The 23,744-nt window shown below is 44.2% G+C and overlaps 1 protein-coding gene across 6 annotated transcripts in view; it reads left to right on the top strand.

Moving 5' to 3' along the window:
* The window catches only part of LOC131689849 (protein furry), a 411,320-nt gene that overhangs the window by 373,117 nt on the left and 14,459 nt on the right, over positions 1–23,744 (top strand). The window lies entirely within an intron of this gene.

The following is a 23,744-nucleotide window of genomic DNA, read 5'->3' as shown; positions in this document are numbered from 1 at the left end:
AAATATTAGCATTAGATCAGAAGTTATTACAATTAATCTGATTGGGTTCCGCTGAAGCAGTGCTGCCAGGTATAGTTTCTGTTAATGGCGAAAATGAAATTTGGGAATATTTTCGTAGCCTGGGAATATTATTGAAAACTGCTAAAACTTTCTAATTTAGATTGCCCACAATTACCTTTTTCATGCAATTAGACTAGATCGGAAGGTAAATATTGAGCAGCTGCAAAAAAGCACCTATCTTTCTTAAACCGGGTTTTTCGTGTTTCTTGACGCCAACAGTTTTAAGGAAAAATAGTTTTGGGACCCTACGCGGTAAAAAAAAGAAATGGTTAACGAGATTCTGAAAAGAGACCCGGCCGTCACTGGAGGTTATTTCAATTCTTGTGTATCTCAAGCAAAGATGGATGATAGGCTATGTAAAGAGGGCGTCAGCAGTACTTCTAGCTGAGGCGCCCGGGAACCCGGTAGTCCTTCGCTAGTGACAAGTATGAGTGGGACAGTTTGCGAAGACTACACGCGTAGTTATTACCAGTATTGGTCAACTAAATGATGCTACAAGTTCAAGGACAAGGATTGTCTTTGTGGGTGCGCAACACGCACTCTTCTAATTAGAATGACTAGACATGTTAGCTGTGATATGTGACACTCCACGTAAATTAAACTGGAGCCAAGAAACAGACGACCCCCAGTTTACTTACTAACTTTTTTTTCTGGTATTCGAGTAATCGAATCAGTTACCTCGGAAAATCTAAGCCCTGGGTAATCACGTTTAACTTGTATTGCAAAGGCACACCTTATTAAAAAGTTTATCTTAGAATTCTTGTACAAATAGTATAAACAACTGATACGTATCGTTAACTCTTTACCAATATGAATAATAAATGAAAACGAACTGAAAATACAAATCACACCCTGAAAGTCTGAAAAATCGACTAGGGCCAAAATAGGTACATTTACATTTACCATAATAGGAAAATTTGCCCTGGTCATTTTATTTCCAATTTCTCCACGAATGAAGCTTAAATTCATGAAATAACGCAAAAAAAGTTTGATTCGATTATCCGGGGTGAGATTTTTTTCAAATCCCCGGATAATCGAGTCCGACCTGTATAGCGAATTATGGTTCGATAAACAAAAACTTTATTCACCTTAAGTTGTTTGAGCTCACGAACAATCGCTATTTGTGATATTACAGCTAAATATAAAGCAATCACTTTTGAATTCCACCGCTGATCACTTTTTTTGCATTCACTTTTGATAAAATACTTTTGTATGCTTGTAAACAATACTCCGAAGTGTCATTCAGCCAATTAATAGACAGCAAATGCGACGGCTGCGTAAACGGTCTGAAGTTTGTTACACTACGTGTGCCGGACCCTGTAGTAGGTTCGAATACGCTTCATCGTTCTTCTGTCTAGAGCGTGGAAACTTCGGAAACTACGAGAGGCCTTGGTCCTTTGCTGTCATAGAGCGTGTCTGTAGCGCGAAGTGAGGTGCCTCCGCTTTGCTTGAAGAATATCGGTGCTAAGATGTGTCTAGGCGAGGTATATCGTAGCAATGCAGTTCCTTCGTAAATTTTTGACAAAAAATGTAAGTTTGAGAAATTATTAAAAGTCCAGAAACATAAGCAGTCTAACAGATGCCATTTTAGCCTACAAACAAGAAGAATCAATATAAGCGCGGTTTTAGATCTCCATATGTTCTTTTTTACAATATTTGAATGAAGTGTAAGTTGGAACGATATGGCATAAGAGGTTTGGCTAATAATCTAATTCATAGCTACTTGTCGAACAGATTTTAATTATTTATTTATTTTCGTCAAGCATTTGTAGACTACTGGTATTACAATATTTGCTTATATACTATACATTATTTCTACGATTAAGTTCAAATTTAATTTGTTGTCTGGACATGGAAAGGTCGACTATTGCACAATTTTCATTATAATGACTCATCAATCTATTGATGGAGTTATTTTTGGCATAGTTTGTCCTAAAAGATTGTTCTTGGAATAAATAACGAGTTCTTAGTTGACGGATAGGTACATAAAATTTTATTTGCTAAAGTAATGATGCGGATTGTACACGTTGAGAAATAATGTCGTTGATAAAGCAAAGCATGGCAAATTCGCGGTGTTCTTTGAGTGTTTGTATGTTAATGGATGAGGAAATGTCCAGTTTAGTTTACGAAGTGCGTACAAAAGAAATTGTTTTTGGATTGATTCGATGCGTTCTTCGTACAGGACAATGTATGGGTTCCATACTATGCTGCAATATTCCAAAATTGGCCTGACATATGTATTGTATAATGATTTAATTGTGTAGGGGTATTCAAAATTATAGCTGAAGCGTTTAATAAAGCCCAGCATACTATTTGCTTTATTTATTATTGTATTCCACAAATGTGAACTTGAAGTCTAAGATTACGCCTAAGTCTCGTACAATTTTGCATTTTTTACTAGTCCTAAGTGTATGTCTATAGGTATAGTTGAAGTTTTTCTGCTAAAGGTTATTGTGTTACATTTCTTTACGTTAAGTTGGAGTAGACTTTTGATACACCATGTGTGGAATAGGTTGATTTCGTTTTGGAATACTTCAGCGTCTTTAACATTTATTTCCGTGAAAAGTTTTATGTCGTCTGCATGTGCATATATAAGCACTTTTAGATGTTTGAGTATAAAGGTAATGTTATTTACATACAAAATAAAAAGAAGAGGGCCTAAGTGGGAACCCTGGGGTACGCCAGAGGTGACACGAATTGGTTCTGAGAGTATATTCTGAAAACGAGCTGATTGTTCGCGTTTCGTTAAATATGATTCGAGCCATTTCAAGAGCTTATTTTCCATGCCATATTTTTGCAGTTTGAAGAGTAATAAAGGTACCGCAAACCGGGGTGACATTGATCAATTTTCGAAGTACAGTAATGTTTCGATTATATCACGGTCGGTCTGTATTTTAGCGTGATATATTTGAAGCGTGATATATTCAAAACAAACCAAAAAAGTACATTCAAGCATTAACCCATGTATTTCTATAAACAAAAAGTAATAAAAAAGTTAGTCAAAAGAATAAATCAAAGTAGGGTAATGATCCTTTTTGTGCCATGCTTCTATAATCACACACCATTTGATTCCGTTGGTTAGGGCAGGGTCTGCCATCTTTGTTCAACGCATTGGGTAAAACGGAATGGCATCAGTGGATAATTTTTCCCCACACAGCTTCACCTTACGTAGCACATACCGTTTCTTAAAATAGTTGAACCACCCAAAACTAAACTTGAAGGAATCTGCCACATTAAGGTTTTGGACAAATATCTTGACTATTAAAATCAGTGTATTCGAAGAGACTACGATTCAGTTCTCGTTGATTCAACATCCATAGAAATAGTCCCATCACCAATTGTTGATATTGTCCTTCCAAAAGAAAAGTATTCACATCGATTCAAGAAAAAATGCATATCTATGCATACCTACCATATCTTGCGTATTTTGTTTTTCTCATTATTTTGTTAGATTTTCTTGTTTGTTACCAACAATTTAAAAAAGAAGTCGATTTGTTTACCTGCTACACCAACCGGTCCCTCCAGACGGTCTCTTAACTCTTAACTCCGCTAGCGAATGACGGATCCCAATAGTAGCATGTCTGTAATAACATACGTACATGGAACTATTGAGAACCAGAGCTACAGGTCCAAAGCCCTGGTAAAGGAGGATGGTTGTGATGATCCGGGCCGAGATCACCACGTAAAGCAAGGTAGGGCATAACCCCAATTCCAAGGCGTGAAGCGACCCGTGCCGAGGGATGAGTGATCGAGGGGGTGAAAAAGATGCTCGATCGTTAACGGAGCCTGTGGGGTACCTGGGCAACCCCCACAGTAAGCGTCCCTTACCACGCTAATGCGGAGCTCTGGCGTGGCGGACATATATTTCTCGCGCTACTCGTGGGACTATACATGGAGGCAAATAAAAATAAAAATAAACAGACGGAGGTGCCAAACCCCTTCGCAAGAGGTGGTTTGGCGAGGTCTCCCCCCCGTGGGGAGAGTAGTGGAACGATGAGTGCTGTACTCGAAAGCACCAGTGACCCCCCAGCAGCGGTAGGCAATACCCCTACCAATGCATCGGAGGGGCCAATAGCTGCGATGCGCAAAGTAGCGAAGCAACTCGATGCTATAATCGACTTCCCTAGCGCAAAGCAGAACATAGCCAAGGAGTTGAAGTTGAGCCTTCTGGAGCTCCGGAAAGCTGTTCGTGTCGCAAGACAGGAACAGCAGGCATATGTTGAGAGGGTGGAATGTCGGGAGAGGCCCGACAGAGAAACCCAGACAGTGGCCTCCAATAGGGAGGAAAGAGAGAAGGTTAATAGAGGTTCACAGACAGTGGCCTTTACCTTCTACGGAGCAGCCACGTCGATCGGAGCGGCGACCGAGTTCCCCTCGAAGGGAAAGGGAAAGGGCAATCGCAAGACGGCATCGAATGCGAAGCGCCCTAGGAAGTCGCCAGGAGAGGGTGCCAAAACCGACACCACTCGGCGTGCAACCGTCAAGGTCAAACGCCGCCTGGGTGAGGTAAGCGAGGGCGAGAGTGACCTCGCTGTGGAGAGCGATGGTACCAGCAACCCGACACGACCGGGGCAGGGGGGCTCAAACCCCTGGACGCTGGTTACCAAGAAAAAGCCGGCACCGAAACCGGAGATACCGCGGCCTGCGAGGAAGGCCAAGGACAGAGGCGAAGCCTTGTGGTTAAAAACCGACAAGGACAAATACGCCGATGTCCTTAAATCGATGAAGGCGGCCGAAAGCCTCTCGGCCCTTGGGCAGGATGTGCGTAGCGTAAGACGCACCAACACGGGAGAGATGCTCCTGGTGCTGAAGCGAGGCGCACAATCAAGTGCAATATATAAGGCCTTGGCTCAAGAGGTCCTTGGCGAGGGCGCCCAAATCAGGTCGCTAGGTGCGGAAACAACTCTCCAGTGCAAGCACTTGGACGAGTTCGCGACCGCAGAAGACGTCGTCGCAGCCGTCAAGGAGCACTGCGGCGTCACAATCGAGCGGGCCTCTGTGCGATTGAGGGACGGACCCTCTGGCACCCAAGTAGCCTACCTCAGGCTACTGAATGCGGATGCCAAAAAGGTAACCGAGAAAGGGAAGCTGAAGATCGGCTGGTCGGTATGCCCTATTAGTATACCCCAGCCGCCTTCAGTGGACAGGTGCTATCGGTGCCTAGAATCCGGCCATAAAGCTTACGAATGCAAAGGCTTAGACAGGAGCAAGCTATGTCGTCGATGCGGCGAGGAGGGGCATAAAGAGCGGGGGTGCACTAAGGCATATAAGTGCCTTATCTGCACCTCTAAGAAGCAAGCCCATAAACATGCTATGGGCGGACCTTCGTGTCCCTTCGGCGAGTTAAATAAGAAGAAGCCGTGAGAGTCACACAGCTAAATCTTAACCATTGTGCAGCAGCCCAACAGCTGCTGTGGCAGTCGGTCTCGGAGTCGAGGACAGATGTCGCCCTCTTATCAGACCCTTACAGCATCCCTGCCGGCAACGGCAATTGGGTGTCGGACGGGTCTGGAATGGTGGCAATCTGTACAACGGGAAGGTTCCCGGTTCAAGAGGTAATACACCCCTCCGCCGAGGGTGTGGCGATTGCCAAGATCAATGGTGTGTTCTATTGCAGCTGCTACGCCCCACCAAGGTGGCCAATAGAACAGTTCTACCAGATGATCGACAGGCTCTCGTCGGACCTCGTGGGCCGGAAACCGGTAGTAATAGCGGGAGACTTCAACGCTTGGGCAGTGGAGTGGGGCAGCCGCTGTACAAATAGCAGGGGTCAAGCGCTAATGGAAGCGTTTGCGAAACTCGATACTGTGCTAGCTAATGATGGCTCCGCTAGTACATTCCGTAGAAACGGAGTGGAGGCGTGGATTGATTTGACCTTTGCCAGCCCGAGTCTGGCTCCAGGCATGGAATGGAGGGTAGACGAAGGCTACACCCATAGTGATCATTTAGCAATCCGCTTTAAGATCAACTATGGTGTGCAGCATCCGAGGGCGGGAGATCCCTGTCAGGTACGCGGGTGGAAGTCCAATCACTTCGACAGCGAAGCTTTCACCGCGGCCCTGGGACTGGAGGCCAACACCGACAGTCTAAGCGGGGATGCGCTGGTAGCTGTTCTATCACGCGCGTGCGACGCCACTATGCCGAGAAAAACACTGCCAAGAAACGGCAGATGCCCGGTATACTGGTGGAGTGCCGAGATTGCAGCTCTACGGTCAGCCTGCCTCAGAGCTAGACGTAGGATGCAAAGAGCTCGCACCGAGGATGCAAGAGAGAACCGCCGTGAAGTGTTTCGAGCTGCGAAATTAGCCCTTAACAAGGCTATTAAAAGCAGCAAGAGAGCGTGTTTCGACAACCTGTGTGAGAGTGCCAACGCGAATCCGTGGGGTGACGCCTACCGGATTGTGATGGCCAAGACCAAAGGGGGCTCCTCACCCCCAGAACGGTCTCCGGACCGGTTGGCAACGATTATCGAAGTACTCTTCCCGTCTCGAGCCACAAGCCCCTGGCCACCTGCACTACGAGACAGTGCGGGCACGGTCGAAATGGTGGCTCCAGTGACGAACGAAGAACTACTCGCAGTGGCTAAATCCCTAGCAATGAACAAAGCTCCAGGGCCGGATGGAGTTCCGAACAACGCTCTCAAGGCAGCGATCATAGCGAACCGGAACATGTTCAGGCTAGCTATGCAGAGATGCCTTGACGAGTGCCGTTTCCCCGATAGATGGAAAAGGCAGAAACTGGTGCTGTTGCCGAAGCCCGGGAAGCCGCCAGGCGACCCATCGGCGTACAGACCAATCTGTCTGATAGACACGACTGGCAAACTGCTTGAGAGGATCATCCTCAACAGGCTCACCCCGTACGCGGAAGGTACGGACGGTCTGTCAAGCAACCAGTTTGGCTTTCGGAAGGGTAAGTCCACAGTGGACGCTCTCAACTCAGTGATAAATACTGCCGAGATAGCGATCCAACGAAAAAGGCGAGGTATTCGATACTGTGCGTTAGTGACACTTGACGTGAAGAACGCATTCAACAGCGCAAGCTGGGATGCCATCGCGCTCTCGTTACACCGGCTTAGCCTACCGGTGGGTCTGTACCGGATCCTGGAAAGTTACTTCCAAAACCGCGTACTGCTATACGAGACCGATGCCGGTCAGAAAAGGGTTCCGATTACCGCCGGAGTCCCGCAGGGCTCGATCCTAGGCCCGGTGCTATGGAACCTCATGTATGACGGGGTTCTGAGACTGAAGTTCCCTCCTGGGGTCAAGATCGTCGGCTTTGCCGACGACGTAACCTTGGAGGTCTACGGGGAGTCAATTCCTGAGGTAGAACTAACCGCAGAACACGCGATTAGCACGGTGGAGGAATGGATGAGCGCGAGAGGCCTGGAGCTCGCTCATCATAAGACGGAGGTAGTTATCGTCAACAACCGCAAGTCGGCACAACATGCAGTTATCCATGTGGGAGAAGTCGCGATCACTTCACAGCGAAGTCTGAAGTCTCTCGGAGTCATTATAGACGACAAGCTGACCTTCGGCAGCCATGTCGACTATACGTGCAAGAGAGCGTCGACTGCTGTTGCGGCACTATCGAGAATGATGTCCAACAGCTCAAAGGTGTGCGCCAGTAGACGTAGGTTACTGGCAGGCGTTGCCGTATCTATCCTCAGGTACGGCGGCCCGTCATGGTCAAGAGCACTGAGGGTAACCAGTTACCTACAGAAACTGGAGAGCACCTACCGCGTGATGTGCCTCAGAGTGATATCTGCCTACCGCACGGTATCACACGATGCATCCTGCGTGATAGCGAGCATGATGCCAGTCGGGCTGGTCATTCGGGAAGATGAGGAGTGCTTTGAGCTACGTGGAAATAGGGGAGCCCGCGAGCGCACCAGGGTGACCTCGGTCGCCAGATGGCAGCGTGAGTGGGACAACTCCTCGAAAGGTAGGTGGACCCACCGGCTGATACCTAGCATATCGAGCTGGGTGGGAAGACCCCATGGGGAAGTTCACTTCCACCTGACACAATTCCTGTCAGGCCATGGCTGTTTCCGTCAGTACCTCCACAGGTTCGGACACGCGGAGGTCCCAGTCTGCCCGGACTGCCCAGGTGTAGATGAAACTGCCGAGCACATACTGTTCGTATGTCATCGGTTCGACGTCGAAAGAAGAGCAATGCTTGACGTCTGTGGCTGGGACACAACCCCGGATACCCTTATTCAGCGGATGTGTCAAACGGTGGAGAAGTGGAACGCAGTCTCGACTGCTACCATCCAGATTGCCAGTAGGCTACAGGTAATCTGGCGAACCGAGCAACAGACGGCGGGCACGGCTAACTAGTGATTGGTTAGTTGGAGCGAAAAAGGCCAAGCGCAAAATAAGAGAGTGAATGGTCTGTTCATGCCGAGGTAGGTTGGCGCAGCGAATGGCAACCGCGTAAGGGGTAAACCCAGCCACCCCGAAGCAAGACAGAAGAGTGAGTGTATAGGCGTATAAGTGGAGTGCCTCATGCCAAGACGGGAGGGTCGTAGCGTAGTATGTTGGAACTAAGCTATCGATGCCTCATGGCGTGGCAGAGGAGTGAAAGGGTGAGCATCCAAGTCAGTCTCACACTGCATGTTAAGGGTGAGCATAAAAGTCAGCCTCACAGGTTGGTAGAGGCTAGCACAAAAGTCAGCCTAGCAAGGAATGAAAAAGGTGAGCACAAAAGTCAGCCTCGCATGGTATGTCAGAAGTGGGGCCTAAGAAAAATGTCCCACATGGGATGCCAGAGGGAGTGACAAAGGTACAATAGAGTGGCACGATTGAGAGTGAATCAGGTGATAGGGTGAGCACCCAAGTCAGCCTCACATGGATGGGTAGGGCGAGCACAAAAGTAAGCCTAGCAAGGAATGAGTAAGGTGAGCACACAAGTCAGCCTCGCATGGAACGTAAAAGGTGAGCACAAAAGTCAGCCTCATGTGGGAGTGTTTGAGAGTGAATCAAAGTGTGATTGAGAGAGCACCCAAGTAAGCCTCATACAGGATGTATGATCGCGCGAGTGAGAGTGAATGAGTACATTCAGTACAGCCATCCCCCAGAAGTAATACCGAGAGGTAGTTCCTGGGAGGAATGATGGCGGAGCCCAATGGAGTTTAGTCGGTATTAATGGCTGGTCACCATTTGAGTCCGACACGCCCCCAGTGCACCCCGTGTGGTAGATTGGACCCTACCGTTAGCACGTGTACTGGGCTAGGACATAAAGGTCTTCTCCATTGTAAAAAAAAAAAAAAAAAGACGGTCTCTTAAGGACACGGCAAATAAGATACGAAGAATTTAAAACTAAAATTGAAATCGGTCGAAGAATATTTCGGCAATCCTAGTCATTGCAACAACGTCTTGGTAAAACATGATTTCGAGATTATTCACGTCTTCACTAAAGGAACAAGATGAACAGCGCTAAAACTTTGCTTCTACTACTTAAAGCTCTATAGAAATTTCAGATACTTTCTTAAGAATCTATACTTTAAGATAAAAGAATAAAAAAGTTTGACCGACCTCATCATATATAAACCCTTAACGAAATAGTCCGAAACCTAATAATAGGCTCATTACCCTATATGTAAATAAGCAAATCAATTGTAAAAAAATCCTAAAAGTGCCAGGACACAACATGTGGCTTAATTGGATCAAAACGTAGTGTGCCTTGTCTGTTTTTCAAAAAGTGTGATATAATCGAGATAAAACCGTGATATAATCGAGGGTGACATAAACGAGTATTGATATAAACGCATAGTGATATAATCGAAACATTACTGTAATAAGCACATAGTTTTAGACGCAATACATTTTTTCAAGATTAGTATTTTTAAACCATGTACTGATGTATGAGGAACAAGATTGGATGGTTTTATCTGAATTTGTTCGCCTACTACTATTTTTGCAAAAAATATTTCAATTCGAGGTCCGTTTTTGAATTACAGGGTGACATTGATAGCCTGCAAGTTACCACATATTAAGTTCTTGATATCAATGTTTTCCATTCAAATATTTGTTTAAACTAATTCTGAAAAGATATCCATTGTTGAATAGCTGTTGATTAGTATTGTAGAAAGTATTTTCATATGCTGTAAAATTTGAGTAAACAAAATTCGTATAATTCGAGTCCGACTAGAAGCAAAGAATCTGAAAACGTTTCAACTGCTAAATTTGTTTTATTTGAGTGGTTTATCAATTATCATAGAGTTTCATCCATTTTAGCACGTTGGAGTATTGAATACAAATGAAATATTGCTAATTTAAGCTGGAAATAGTTCAAAATAATTGCGAACTAGTTTCACAAAAAATGTTTTTCAAATAAGCAAGCTTTTAAAAATCAATTTGGCACATTTGACTTTAAAGAAAAATAAAAACTCGTTCGGAATTTATTACTCCTGCTAAAATCTAAGATTTATTTGTTGTATAAAAAATAGACACTTTACGAAGCAACGCAAAAATAAGGTAAAATCAAATTTCGGTTTTTTGTAGTTTCTATATCCAAAAATTGAACAATTTAAGTTTAGAGTACAACTCATTTCAAATTTAAATTGTTGGGTAGAATATTCTGGTTAAATAAGCAATCTACGAAAAAGGTTTTAAGTGATCAAAGTCACCCCAGTTTACGGTATGTCAATACGGTCGAATGCTTTACTAAAGTTTGTGTAGAGAGTTTCCACATGGTTGCCATTGTCCATCGCATTTGCAGTGAATGTTACAAATTCTAAAAGGTTTGATGTTATTGAGAGGCCTTTATAAAAGCCATGCTGTTCGCTTGTTATTTAATTTGCTAGAATATTTTGTCATTTGCTAGTTTTTCGAATAATTTTGGAATGCATGAGATAATGGCAATTCCTCGATGGTTTCGAATGTTCGATTTAGTGCCTGATTTAAATTATTGGCACTAAAAAGGATGATTTTCATATTTCTGGGAATGTTCCATTTTTCAGCGACATGTTTAAAATATGTTGTAATGGTAGAGTAAGTTCTTCTGCTAGATTTTTTTAAAATATTGGAGCAATTCCGTCAGGTCCAGGTCCTTTTGATGCGTACAGGTTCTTTAGCGCAGTGGTAATTTCGTATTCAGATAGTTCGTGGACGAAAATGTCATTTGAAAATTCAGATATAAATGAAAAATGGTCGCGGTCGCGGTCTGTTTCGGAATATGAAGCATACACTTTTTGAAAAAAAATTCCAATTAAATTGCAAATTTCTGTACTGTTATTTCCTACATGTCCGTTTAAATGCATTTGGGCTGGAAAGTCGCTACTTTTCAATTTCGTTTTCACGTAATTGAGGAAATTCTTTTCAAGTTTTACTATACGCACATTCATTCATTGCTAAACTATCTTGTTTCAGTGGGCACGCCTCCAGCATATCGAATCTAAAAAAGCTACAAACACTTCAGAATCGATGTCTTAAAATTATCTTTGAAAAACCATTTATGTGTCCAACTATGCTGCTCTACAGCAACATTTTGCCATTGCACAGTGCACTATGGGTCACAAGGGCGGTTTTTCGGTACAAAAATCAATAACTCCCAAACCGTTCATTTTAGAGAAATTATGTCTGAGAGAATATTTTTGGAAATTAAATTGGCTTTCTTTTAAAGTAAAATGTAACTAGGGTGGTTCTCTCGAACATTCTTTTCGAAAAAATATTTTTCGAACGAAATGGTATAGCAAGGTACTTACTTCAGCAATGTTGTAGAAAAATGTTTTTCAAGTAACATTTTCAAATGCATCAAAGTTATAGCATTATCGGTTTTCATGCTATAATTATTTTTCTTCTCTAACCTAGGGTGTTTCTGAAAAAGTCAGTTTTTTAGCTATAACTTTTTAAGTAGTTAGTCTATCTTAATACTCTCTATGAAGCAATTTTAGTACTTTTCATTGCACATATTTTTGCTGAAAAATATGAATCGATATCATTTTTCGTTATCGAGTTACGATCATTTTTTTAAATAAAAATGATAGTTTTCAATGACCTCTAACTCAGAAGGTTGCAAAAAGTAGCAGCTAAATTTGTACTTTTTCGAAAGTGCATCAAAAATACTATAAAGTATCTCAAAATCAACTTTTGCTTTTTTATCCTTCAGCGAAAAATGTTGACATCAACATTATGATCTGTAAGTAGGGGTTTGCCCACTACTCGGGTTCTTATTTGCCCGGCGTACCCTTCGTTTCAGGGCGGCCTAGGTGCTTCTACAGAATTTCGGATTTTCGTCACAACAAAAAAAAGGTAAACTAAACAAATAAATTAACAAATTTACCGACTTTTATTTCCTCCTAATACTCTCCACTGCTGCTGTTGCCGTTGAGCTGCTACTGCTGGGCGGAAAGGTGGGCGGTCTCGTCCGACCGGCCGGGACAGCAACGGCCGAGTTCTCCTTGATTACGTTGGCTGCTCCGGCAGCGGTCCTTGTCTTTTAGCTAGGGAGGTGAGCTTGGCTCCTTTGTTGGAACCTCCCTAGCGACGGTGGTGATGAATCACCGGATTCTTTGCTCGCCGCAAAGAATCCCGGAAGACACCGCAGTGTTCTTCCCAGGGGGAGCCTTTGTCCACCCTGCTTCACCCTCCTTGGCTATTAGCTGGGAAGGAGAGCAAAGCTCGTTCGGCTTATCCTGGCGCGCGAGGGCGGATTGGTGCGTCTGGATCCTTTGCGGTTAGCCGGGGAAGCGAAAATTCCTTGATGATTAGCTTCCCCCGACGGCGATCCAGCACCACAAAATAAACAAGCGCACAAACCACGGGCCGGCACTTTACGACGGATAACTTTCCGTCACACACGCGCACTTTGCACTACGGCTATTGTGGCTGGAAACTGTCCCGAACTGGCGTAACGGGGACGTCTGAATTTCACCGTGGTCTGTCACTTTCTGGTTTTTTCACGATGGCCGCCTTTTCCACTCCACCAAAACAAACACCATCACCACAAAACCGCACCGCCGCATAACTGTCATCTCCTTTGCAGCATAAACAGCAACCAATATAACAGCAAGAGGAGCGCGGTAACCTACCTAAGCCCTATGTTAGTTATTGACAAATGTTTAACAAAATTTTCTACACCTATCTGTACGCACAAAGCCGTTCACAAACGCGAAACTATACAAAAATTTACAAAAAAAAGTGAACGGTATCGAAACAGCGGTGAGCATAAATTTTCGTAAACAATACACTCTACGGAGAGAGTACGCACGAAAGGGTATATTTCCACCCAGTGCTAAATTGTTACCCTGACGGGTTACAATCTCGCCCACACCGGGTGGAAAAAAAATTGACAACAATTTTTTTTCTAAACTAACACCTAACACCGATACAATAATTATGAACGAAATTAATAAATAAATAAACAAAGAAAAACTAACTACACCTAATTATTTCTTCCGCAATTTATCAATAATTCATGTCAAAAAAAAACTAATCGACCGGCGGTCCTCATTGGTGAAAAGTTTGCCTGTGTTTGGTCTGATAATACTGACAGCATACGCGAAGCGAGAGGCTATCAGCCATCGTCATTACTCGGCTATGGGTTGAACCCTAAATCCAATCTGAAAACAAGATTGGTAACAACTCGAAATTCCCAAAATTCTGCAAGTGGCATTGACAATTTTCAATGTTTCAACTTGCAGGGGAACGGTTGTCGGCATTACATTGTTCGTTTTATCATCGACTGTCCAGAAATGCCTCGTGTTCTTACGGTACCAGTACTACACGCTTGTGTTGGGGTTTCTATCCAAATACATTCGTACAATTATCCCATTCATTCATCCTCAATCACTGGCCTACTCGATCATTCACATTCCGATAAGCACTTCGAATTAACCCCAAAACAATTTTATCTTATCATTCCCACATGCATTCATTCCTTCAATATGATTCTGCACTCAAACATTCACACATACAAGACCGCTTAACACGTCATCATTTCTCCCACTCGCAGACATTCCGGACAAAATGTTTGTATATTCGTCCCTTTTCGCCTCAAAACGCTTCGTACATGGCAAAAGAAACGTTTGAGAGGGACCAAAGAATGTCTTTCGCATAATTTAAACAGATCAAAATGATTCCCGCTGGAATCAAACGAACCACCCCAGGTTAAACCACAAACCCAAAATTATGCGAAATAAAATTTTATTATTTGATTCGAAATCGAAGACGCGGTATCGTTTTACCCCATTCGCTCTTCCACTCATACTACTCTGATCCAAATCGGGCTACACCTGCATGATGCAGAGCATTGATGCGAACATCGGGGAAACTGTCAAAATTGATGATGATATTTTCATCCATCTGAATGGATGAATGAATCATCCTCAAAATATAAATAAAAACAAAACAGTTCGCGAAATCGGTTCGCAAACTGTTTTTATTATTCCGTTTACGGTCGGTCCCGGAGTAGTGGAACCACTCACGCGAACGAAGTGTCCCCGGCGAAGAGGGGAAAGGTGGTTTTTTTTTTATATAGTGACCCAAATAAGGAAAAATTTTATATAATTTAGTGCACCCGTAGGTGCGAGTGTTCCCCACAGAAAGGGGTTTTTGAAAAATTTTATGTTGCCGAACACGGCAGAAGAATGATGTGTATGCATCCGGCGGTGAAAAGACGGTACGATAGGTTCGTTTTGTTTCTTCCAAACACTGGTACTGGTTTGGTAAGAAAGTTTTGTTTACCGTAACCGTCTCGACCGCCGGAGCAAAGCAAATTAGTGGATAATTTGGTTACCTCACTGTGCGAGTGGGGCGCAAAAGAATTTTTTTGTATTTGTTTGCCGAACACGGCAGGTAGTGTATTTAGATGCGTCCGGTGCCCGGGAGAACGGCACGGTATAAGATTAGTGTTTTTTTTTAATAGAGTATTCCACCCTACCGTAGTCGTCATCGGGGCCGGAGCATATATTTCGTGCGAGTGTTTGTTTACCACACTGCGAGAGTGTGGCTCTGAAAAATTGCAAGAAGGTGTTGAAGAACCTTCTCGCGGCAGAGTTGGTCTTCCACAATAAAAATAGAGAAGACGGAGAAATGTTTATTGTTTTTTTTATTCGGACCAACGTCCGTGTTGTTGCCGTCGGGAACTGACGGCTGCTTTTGGAAAACTCCCAAGTGAGTAATCCATATAAAAGCATACCGTCAGTCCACAGACGGCACGGAAAAGTTTTTATGCTGGTTTAAGGAGATTTGCTGGCCAAACTCCGAGATTTTTACCTGCTAAATCCTCCAGCTCGTAGGAGGATACACCTTTTTTTTGAGACAATTTTTGCCGGTAAGTATTGTGGTCCAAGTTTAGCATTGTAAGACTCGAGTGCATTCGACAACTTCATGTTTCGACGGTATACCATTTGTCCTGTTTCGAAAGGTTTGGAGATCTTTCGATGACGCAAGTTGTACTGATGTCGAATGCCCTCGCTTGCCTTTGCCAAATTTTTGACCACAATCTCCCGGATTTTGTCTATCTGTTGGTGTCTTGTTTCTAGGTCACCCTCACCGGAAATCCTGCTGAAGTCATCGGCAGATGCCATTTCACACCCGTGTATAATGAAATGTGGACTAAACCCAGTGGAGGAATGAACGGTAGTGTTTAGGATGCGCTCCACATCGGTGATGTGGACGTCCCAGTTGCGCTGCTCGGTTCGAGCATATGCCCGGATTGCGGTGTTTATCGAGCGATTTGTTCGCTCCACTGGGTTAGCCTGCGAATGATAGCGGGAGTTCAGCCAATGTTTGACGTTGGTTTCTTTTATGAATTGACTGAACTCCTTCGAGGTGAAAGTGGAGGCATTGTCGCTTAGCAGAATTTCCGGGCTACCATGGCGATTGAACCACTGTTCGCGCAGTATCGTACAGAGTGACGTACTAGCGATTTTGCGAACGGGGGTTAACATGACGTACTTGCTGAAGACGTCGAGGACTACAAGCAAGTGTTGATTGCCACGTTTGCTTTTTGGAAGAGGACCGATGAAGTCCACAGAAACCATTCGCCATGGTGCATTAGTCGCACGCGACTGACCCATTTCGGGCTGGACTGGGACGAAAGGAGCTTTGATTTCCTTGCACGTCCCACATTCTCGAATAAACTTTCGAACTTCCGATCCCATACGAGGCCAGTAATATCGTAACTGCACTTCGTGGATCGTTTTATCGTATCCCACGTGAAGCAAATTTTCGTGGGTACGTTGGATCAAATCTTGACGGAACTCGGGTGCTGGGACGAGTTTCCAACTAAACCGCGAGTCGCACGGAACAACTTTCGAGTTTACATACTTGAAAAGTTGATCATTTTCCACTTTGAAGTCGGCATAGTCGTCAGGATTTTGGATAACTTTGGACTTCATGGAACAGCACCAGTCTGAGGTGGACAAAGCGGAAACGGCTGCTACGGCCCGGGATAACGCATCTGGAACGACATTGTCCTTGCCTTTCCGGTGCTCAATAGACATGTCATAGAGTTGCAATTCTAAACTCCAACGACTCAAACGTGAACTGGTTTTCCATTTAGTCTTCAGTATCCATGTAATCGCTGACGAATCAGTGACCAGTCGAAAATGATAACCTTCCAAGTAACCTCGAAAGTGTTCAACCGCCATTATCACCGCCAGACCTTCCTTTTCAGTTGCATGATAGTTCCTTTGGGGAGTGGTCAGTTTGTGCGAAAAGTAAGCAACTACTTTCTCGCCCTCGGGATACTCCTGCACCAGAACAGCAGCGACTGCTACGTCACTAGCGTCTGTCTGAAGGATGAACCCTTTGGAGAAGTCTGGTGAGACTAAAACTGGAGGAGTGACTAGAAGTTCCTTAATTTTAAGGAACGCGGTACTGGAGTTCCAAACTAAGCTCTTGGTTTTCGTTTTGAGCAGATCGGTCAAGGGAGCAGTGACCTCACTGAACCGATCAATGAAGCGGCGGTAATAACCGCACATACCTAGGAAACGACGAAGTTTCGTCACGGTAACCGGTCTCTCGTAGTCGAGAATCGGCTGAATTTTGTCAGGATTGACCTTCAGTCTGTCCCGATTCAACAAATAACCAAGAAACTTTAGTTCGGGGACTCCAAAACGGGATTTTTCCAAATTGATGGTTAGGTTGGCTCTTGCTAGACAATCGGCGACTGCTTTGAGCAACTGTATGTGATGCTCGAACGTTTCGCTTACCACGATGATGTCATCTAGGTAGACGAAAACGTAAGGTTCCCATTTACCTCGTTCAAGAACCTGGTCCATCAGTCGCGCCAGAGTAGCGGGGCTGTTGACGAGACCAAATGGTAGACGAGTAAATTGGAACATACCCCTGCCGGGAACACTGAAAGCGGTATATTTGCGACTATCCTTGGCCAGGGGTACCTGGAGAAAGGCCTCCTTCAAGTCTATGGTAGACAGGTACTTCGCCTTGGGTAAGCCGCCCAATATTCGCCCAGGGTGGGGCAAAGGGTATGCATCCCGTACAGTACGCTCATTGAGAGGCCTAGCGTCTAGACAAAGGCGGATTGAGTCGTCTGGTTTCGTGACAGCCACAATATTAAGCGACCAATCCGAATCAGACTCCTCGATAATTCCCATAGACCGCCATCGGTCAACTTCTTCCCAGACCTTAGACAGTTTCTTTGGGCTCATATGATAAGGATATCGGCAAACGGGTGCCGCTCCTTGGAATTCATCTTTGATGACAATCCTGTGCTCTGTGAATGAGGTTGGGTTTAGCTTTCCGGGCTCTACTGCCTGGAAACACTTCTTTACTTCTTCTACGCGCGCTAACTGTTCCGAAGTGAGTATCGACTCACGCGGTACTTCATCTTCTTCATCGTCTTCTGATTCCTGACCTGAGTTCAACAGAGCACAGTTTTGTATCTCAGGAGAAATCCCAAAGGCGCGCCAAAAGTCCATACCTAGAATGGAGTTGACGGTCAGATGCTCTACTACAAGAGTGCATAGGACCTTTGTCAAATTTTGAAAAGTATACGGGAGATACGCTTGTCCAATGATTGGTAAGGATTGACCATTTGCAGAACGTAGTTCGAATGGTCGTTCCAACCTTTTCAATGGACTTTTCGAAAACTTTCGGTATAGCTTTTTAGTTATAATTGTGGCGTTACTACCACTGTCGAGCAAGGCTTTGAAGGATTTGCCGTACACAGCGACAATTGCAAATGGACGGTTATCGAACGGGTCGTCAAGGACGATGGTTTCGACGGACAATGAATTATCATAGTCCTCATCACGAGCCGGTCGAAAACTGTCGTAAATCTGGGGATGGATTGTTAGTTGTTCTTTGGAGCGCTGCTTTACTGCCAACTGCGACTTCAGTTGGTTCTGATCCCGTTTTTTAGGCAGTAAGGGCAACGAGAAACATCAAATCCTTTAAAACCACACACGATGCAGAAGACCCGATTTGGTTTCCGGCATTCCTCAAATTCATGTCCTTTGTCTCCACAATTGTAGCAGACGCCGAGCACGGGAGGACGATGCTTTTCCACCAAATACTCCAGACACATTATAGGTTTCTGCGGTGGTTCGATCGGTTTTTGATTGTTTCCTTCGAGATTCTTGCCGTCCTGATTCCCTTGCTGTTTCTTTTTCTGGTTGTCAGGAGGCTTGCTTGAATCAAGACCTGCCGGTTTGGCATTCTTGTTCCAAAACGTTTTGGATTTTGCGTTGCCGTTATTCTGTCCACCTCCCTTTTGGTTTTGATTATTTTGTTTTTGTTTGTTTTGTGGTGGATTATCAGAATAAGCAGCAACTTCCCGAGAAGAACCGAAAACTTTCTGATAAATCGGCGTCTTGGAGGCGTCGATCGATTTACCAAGACTCATCAATTCCGAGAGCGTGTTCACTGGCCTGAGAATTAGCATTTGTTTATAGTCGGGTTTCAGGTTCCGCTTGAGCACATCGAGTTTTTCGCTCGGTGCCATTGGAACCGGCATAGCACGAAATATTTTTTCCATTTCCAGGAAATATTCCTGGAAAGATTCGTTACGCATCTGCCGGCGCTGGAGAGCCTTCATCTTGAGCGTAGCATCAAGTTCAGGATGAACAAAATTTACCTTGAGCTCGCAAACAAGATGGTTCCAGTTAAACAACCGGTTTTGCGCACGCATAGCCTGATACCAGGTCAAAGCATTGCCAGTGAACAAATGCATCGCAGAATTGAAAAGTTCATCTTCGCACATTTGTTCACACGCAGCGTAATTTGCTACGGTGTCCAAAAACTCATTAAGTCCAGTTCCTTCATCAGTTCCAGCATACTTCCGAATTTTCCAATCAGCGACGCGTTGCGGGTTTCGCGAGTAATTCCTGGGGGCCACCATCGATCTGTTTCCCGCATTGGTGGATATCGAAAAGTTTGGATATGATGGTCCCGCCAGCTGTTCGGTCAATTCAGGAACGTAAGGCTGGTTCTGAGTTTGGTACGGGGCTGTGAATCCAGTATTCTGTTTCGGTTTCTCGATAGGAAGTGATGGACATAGATTTTGTTGACCCGAGAATCCTCGCTTCAACACAAATTGATCGGGACTGGGCGCCAGTGTTGGGCGAGGAATCTCTGGTTCATCAAATGAATCGGGTACGTCCATCAAACGCAAATCTTCCAGATCGGTCTGCAGATCCATCTCGGGAGCACTTTCCTTCTGATGTACTAGTGCCCGAAGTTCATTCACGGATTCACGAAGTGAGACAACTTCTTGAACCGTCTTTCTCAAAACTGACGAAATTGTTGTCAGTGAAGCAATCCCGTCCATTAGCGTTTCGGTAGCTTTTGAAAAAGCATCAGACCCCTGAGACGCTAGGGCTTTATTATCGTCGGATTGCTGTCGCAATTGTCGAATCTCGTCCCTCATCTCGCACAAGACACGCAACAGGTCGTCTCCTACGAGCTGTTTGGAAAGAGATCCTTCGTTATCGGAAGGATTGGATCCCTGTGGAATTGCAGGTACGTCTGTACTCAGCAAATCTCCCAAAATTTCTCCATCCTCCCCTTCTTGGTTGTCGGGAGGAAGTGCTACCTGTTCGTCGCTGAAATGACTGGCATAAACTGCTAGAACTTCCTCCAGCAACCCCGAAATTTCCTGGTTGACCTCCCCTGCCGCATAATTTCGGATAACCTGGAGCCTAGACCCCAAATGAAGCAACCGTGTTCGGTAAATCTCCTTGTTTGGGCACCGGTACTGGAGATCTTCCTTGATTGTTAGTAATTTACCAAGGCAGATCTCCTTTTCTTCACCCACGTCACCCCGGAAATTGCGTACTAATTCCCTCCGAGACGACCGCTCATGCGACAAAATTCCCCGAAGACGCCGCTGCCGCTGGACACCCGAAAGATCCGAATCAGGAGAGATAAAAATGCTTCGAGATAGCAACTCAAAATCCAGCTCATCGAAATGCAAATGATCGACGCGCATGAACACACACGCTTGGTTGAATTTCTCCAACGCCATCATAACTTGCGCTATATTGGAAGAAATCACCAAGACACAAAGCATGTAAGTACTGACACGGTATTATTTTCGATTTTTCGCCCACTAACGATTCCCTTAAAATTTCAGGAAATCAAATTGTACCAAAAATGTATCAAATCGGATTGAGAATTCAAGGCAATTAGCCACCACGACCAAATGAATGACGATAACTTTCAAACAACTCGTCCGGCAGACCATACACAAACAACGCAATCCACAAATTCGGACAAAAAAGGAAAATACAAAAAATCGAAAAAATATAAATAAATAAATAATACGACCGCGAAACAATATTGCGGAAGAAACCTCACCGACTGTTCTACGAAAATCCTAGATTTAGTAGAAGCACCCCACACTCCGGAAGAAAAAAATATTTTCCAAAATAGGAAAATATTTTTTTCAGTGTGCCCCACGTTGGGCGCCAAATGTAAGTAGGGGTTTGCCCACTACTCGGGTTCTTATTTGCCCGGCGTACCCTTCGTTTCAGGGCGGCCTAGGTGCTTCTACAGAATTTCGGATTTTCGTCACAACAAAAAAAAGGTAAACTAAACAAATAAATTAACAAATTTACCGACTTTTATTTCCTCCTAATACTCTCCACTGCTGCTGTTGCCGTTGAGCTGCTACTGCTGGGCAGAAAGGTGGGCGGTCTCGTCCGACCGGCCGGGACAGCAACGGCCGAGTTCTCCTTGATTACGTTGGCTGCTCCGGCAGCGGTCCTTGTCTTTTAGCTAGGGAGGTGAGCTTGGCTCCTTTGTTGGAACCTCCCTAGCGACGGTGGTGATGAATCACCGGATTCTTTGCTCGCCGCAAAGAATCCCGGAAGACACCGCAGTGTTCTTCCCAGGGGGAGCCTTTGTCCACCCTGCTTCACCCTCCTTGGCTATTAGCTGGGAAGGAGAGCAAAGCTCGTTCGGCTTATCCTGGCGCGCGAGGGCGGATTGGTGCGTCTGGATCCTTTGCGGTTAGCCGGGGAAGCGAAAATTCCTTGATGATTAGCTTCCCCCGACGGCGATCCAGCACCACAAAATAAACAAGCGCACAAACCACGGGCCGGCACTTTACGACGGATAACTTTCCGTCACACACGCGCACTTTGCACTACGGCTATTGTGGCTGGAAACTGTCCCGAACTGGCGTAACGGGGACGTCTGAATTTCACCGTGGTCTGTCACTTTCTGGTTTTTTCACGATGGCCGCCTTTTCCACTCCACCAAAACAAACACCATCACCACAAAACCGCACCGCCGCATAACTGTCATCTCCTTTGCAGCATAAACAGCAACCAATATAACAGCAAGAGGAGCGCGGTAACCTACCTAAGCCCTATGTTAGTTATTGACAAATGTTTAACAAAATTTTCTACACCTATCTGTACGCACAAAGCCGTTCACAAACGCGAAACTATACAAAAATTTACAAAAAAAAGTGAACGGTATCGAAACAGCGGTGAGCATAAATTTTCGTAAACAATACACTCTACGGAGAGAGTACGCACGAAAGGGTATATTTCCACCCAGTGCTAAATTGTTACCCTGACGGGTTACAGATCAAATGACATCAGCTTACGGCTGTTTTTAACCCTTTCATGCCCAACTTTTTTCTAGTGCATGTAGGGTTTCAAAACTATTTTTCCTTGAAAACGGTTGGGCCATGAAACACGAAAAGCCTATTTTCATAAAGATAGGTGCTTCCATGGTAGTGCTAGAAGCTGGTCAATTTTTAACTTGTAATGCTCAATGCAATTCTCCTAGAATAATTACAATAGTGCAATTACGTAGAAAACGTAGCCAACGACAGTCTAAATTGATAAGTTTTATCAGTTTTCAATAATATTGCACCATAACGAAGATATATGAAAAAATCATTTTCCTTCGTCAACGTAAACTATCCCTGGCAGCACTGCTCCATGGAAATCCAATCAGACTAATTGCAATAACTTCAGTTCTAGAGCTGATGCTTGTAACTGTTAATACTCAAATTTAAGGCAATAATCACATCAATGAGCCTTACTTGTTTTTGTGAGCAAATCTCGCCTCAATCAAAAGTTATAACTGTTTAAAAAAGTTGTTGTCCACAAACAACATGGGCATGAATGAGTTAAGGGCCTGGTCATCGCCATTTAGCACCTGCTTTACTAGATCGAAAAGTCGAGTTTTTAAATGATTTTTTGAGCTTGTCAAATATATGTACACAAATATTGAAAACGTTAGACTCAGGCAGATATTTATTTTACTATTCTACATAACTATTTTATTATAATCGACATCATCATAATTATTATAATCACAATCATCAACATCATCAGCATCGTCGTCGCTATAGTTATCTGAATCGTGTTTCTTTTCCCAAAGATTAAGTTTCCTTTTCCTTTTCAAGCACAATTCATGCACTCGGTTTTTTGGACGGCCTATAATTTTGAACATTATATAAACAGTATAAAATGTAGGGCATGTTACTTTAAAAAGCGAATTAAGGATTACCCTTCATTCTGTTCTGAGTAAGCGACGAATTTCTGTGAATGCTGTTTTAGGAGGAAGTGCTTTTTTTGGAACTGTTAACAGCTTCTCAAAATATTTCGAATTTTTCCAAAATTGGACCTTGTTTTTCTGAGTGGCGCGCACTCTGTGTACTAGCGCGTCTGCTGGAAGGTTAACATCGATATTGTATGATGCTCTAACGGGTAATGTACAATTTCATTTCCGTCCGGGTTACCGTTAGCTTTAGGATAAAGAAGATGCACAAAATTTCTGCATTCATAACGGTATGAAATATTTCATACTGAAAATATTCAGCCGGTTAATACAACGATTATATGGAAAAAGTGTATCTTTTACCTCTTTTTCAATATCCAGAAACTAAAATTCATTCGATTAGCTGGAAAAGTACATCACCCGTTAGAGCATCATACAATATCGATGTTAACCTTCCAGCAGACGCGCTAGTACACAGAGTGCGCGCCACTCAGAAAAACAAGCGAAAGCGTCTTTGAACACCAGCGCCTACTCGTTCAGTGAGCCATACGCGCGACTTCAAGAGGTCCAGACATACAGCTTTCAACAGGGTATAACTTCTGAACGGGTGATTATGGACAAACGGTTTTGCCTTCGTTTTGTAGGTGAAACCCAGTCCTTTTAGAATAATAGATAGTATAATTACAGTTTTTGCCGATAGGAAAGCTACACGAGTTCGAAAACAGTTTAAAATAAAATCAAAATCAGCCATAAGTC

Source organism: Topomyia yanbarensis, chromosome 3 (assembly GCF_030247195.1).
Source record: "Topomyia yanbarensis strain Yona2022 chromosome 3, ASM3024719v1, whole genome shotgun sequence".
NCBI lineage: Eukaryota > Metazoa > Arthropoda > Insecta > Diptera > Culicidae > Topomyia > Topomyia yanbarensis.
The sequence above is the reverse complement of the archived record's forward strand: the minus strand, read 5'-3'. Positions and strand labels throughout refer to the sequence as shown.